Source organism: Corvus brachyrhynchos, unplaced genomic scaffold (genome assembly GCF_000691975.1).
Source record: "Corvus brachyrhynchos isolate BGI_N302 unplaced genomic scaffold, ASM69197v1 scaffold101, whole genome shotgun sequence".
Lineage (NCBI taxonomy): Eukaryota > Metazoa > Chordata > Aves > Passeriformes > Corvidae > Corvus > Corvus brachyrhynchos.
The window spans coordinates 23,541,124-23,544,077 of NW_008237239.1; positions in this window are offsets into that span (position 1 = coordinate 23,541,124).

The window sequence follows — 2,954 nt, forward strand, 5'->3', positions numbered from 1 at the left end:
TGTGCAGCTGTCGTAGATTGCCACCAGTTTCTCCTGCCAGATATTTGCCTGCTGACCAACAACAGACATCTGTGTACCTCCACTTGCCTGGAAGACAGAGCTACCTGGGGCAAGCTGAGCTCTCCAAAACCACCAGAAAATTCTGGTGAATGCTCTGCCTGTTCAGTAGGACGAACATGTCCTTCCCTGCCCTACATCTTGCATATGCAACACATCTCCTCGCTAACCATGCAGCAGGGTGAGCTGGCTGCTTGCAGCTTCAGATTTGCTTTCTGCTCACACGCGCTATTCATGAGTTTGTTCCAATTACGGTCAGAGAGGCCTCTCTCCGTAGGACTGGGAAAACTCAAACATATGCAGAAATCCATTGCATGCTCCCACTTCTTCTCCTTTTACATCAAGCCAGATGCCCCCATCACAATAATTCTCACAGTTATCTCAATGGCTCTCACCCTCCTGTACAGGATGGGCAGAGTGCTGCACTCCATCTTCCTTTATCTTTGGGAAGCAGGCAGCTCCAGAGGAGCCACCTCTTCTTTCATTTGTTCTTTAAGCACAGCACTTGGCTATCAGGTCTTAGAGAACAACTGCTCAAAAATAAGCCTTTTCATGGGATTGAATGTGCTTCTCCTTTTTACTTGACGCGTCTGCAAAAAGATGATTAATGTCCACCTGATTTTCCTTCCCTATGCTGCAAGCTGAGCAAATGTCTGTGCTCATCAGTTCTCCCAGTTAGTCCTGATGGGGCTAAAATAGCTTTTGACTAAAATGCCTGCAGCATCTCCTGTGGAATCAGTGGGGCATGGTGAGCTGAGCCAGGGCTTGGGCATCTGGACTCTCTGCACTTTTACAGTCTGCATATTGGCTGTGCTTCGTTTTTGGAGCTGTGAAGTACTGCAGCTCTCCTTAGATTTGAGTAGCTCAGTCATGGGGAATTATAATGCAGGCAAGTCACAAAGGTTCATGAATTTGTGATCCGTTCCCTGTCACAATGAGAACTGTGCTGTGTGGCATTCTCAGCACTTTATAGATATGGCAGGCCTAAAGAGACCCCCACAGAAACTCTGGCATAGCTCTTCAGATCTTTTTTTTTCTCTCTCCACTTGCCCATAAAAATGTTTTCCTCAGCACTGCAGGCTTGTGAACTGGAAACTTGAACTCTGTACATTGCTCTGGTAAGATGAGATTCACATTAGGCCACATTTAGAGTTCCAAATGCCTTGTGCACTAATTGCTTTGTGGTTGCCTATAGAGGAACTTCCTGTGGGTATAAATCCTACCCCATCAGCATCTGACTCCAGCTTTGCACCAGGGTAAGCATCTGCATCATGGACGAGACAATCACAGGTATTTGGGATTCTGCCTATGAGCTAGGAGAATAAAAAGAATTAACCTCATATGTGCAATTATCTGTCACCTGTTCACCCTCCCAGAATGGGAGATTTACAGGGGGATCTCTCCTTTCCCTCAGTGAAGGCTAATGATCAGATCCATGGCTTATGAGTAAGCACAGAAGGAGCAGTCCTTCACAAATTCCTTTTCAATCTTTTTTTTAAACAATCCTGCTGAACCCAACTCAATGGTATGTTTCCATTCTTCCTTTCCATACAGGTCAGACAACCTGGCAGGCCTGGGTGCACTGAGATACTGTAGACACATTCTTCCTTTCCATGTTATTCAGGATGCATCCAACATCCCAGCCTGCTATTGTTGTTATCCCAGGCTTAGCTTATAGACTGGAGATTCAAATTCCATAAAAGCAGGTGAGATTCTGGGTGCAAAAGGAACACAAATTCCAAAGCTTTTGAAGCTTCTCCACCACTAATGATGTCCCCAGCGATAGTTAATCTTAGAGTAGTGCCCTGCTTCTGCCTGACAAGCTTGTTGCCATGGTGTCTGTCTCTCTCTGTATAACTGGCACGTACAGCTTAAAATCCTCTCTTTCTTTAATAGAGCAAATTACTTCACTTGTTACTGTTGGCCACTCATTAACTCCTTCCTCAGTCTTTGAAATCTTCAATGCAGCTCTCACCTGAAATGCAGTCCCCCACCAGCACAGCATCACCTGCCTGTGTGGGCAGGAGGTGTCTGGGCGGGGGGGGTTATGTGCAAAGACAAAGAGCACGCAGCAGAAAAGAATCCGTAGGAGCATATCTGGGAGATGGACTCAAGAAGTACCTGGACAAACACTGGAATAACAGCCAGGAAGAAGCTGAATGAATCAGCTTTTTGTCCATTCAGGAGCTGAACAATGTCAGGAACTGGGGAAAACGTGTTCTTCTGTGACCCTGCAGCTTTCAGGGAAGAAGACACATGCACTCCCTTCAAAATACGTGGTGCTGACTTAGAGAAGAAATGCTCTTTTGCTATTTGGAAAACTCTTAAAACATTGGTAGTTTTGCCTATTTGCTCACCTCTAAATATGTAAAAACTACATTGTGAGCTCAAGGAGTGATTAAGGTATTTCTTCTAACCCACCTTTTATTCATAAAAAAAAAAATACCAACCCACCAAATTCAAAGGTAGTTTCTTTAAGTTCAAGCTAGCTGGTCTGTTCCTCCATGTGATCCCTCAGCAAATTAGGTTTTCCTAGGCTAGTTTAAGTGGTGTGGCTTGATCTCGCTCTTACAGAGAAGATAACAGTGAGGGCCTTCTTCCAATGTCCTAAAGCATTTCAGGCTTCCCTAAATTCCCATATCCTTTTTGATAGTCTCTCTCTTATTCTCCTAAATGCACAGACTGTCACATCTTTATCTCTCCTGTATGCTTCTTTTCAGCTGATACAGTCAAATGTTTCAGTGTTCCTTTGTTATATGTAAAAAACCACTGAGGCAGGTTTTGAAGGGGAACTTTCATTATCATCCTCAGTTGTTCACTCCCTGCCAGTCAAGACACAAGCCATACCCAGATAACAGGGTCTGTACTGTGCTCCAGCCCTGCCACATCACCACCAT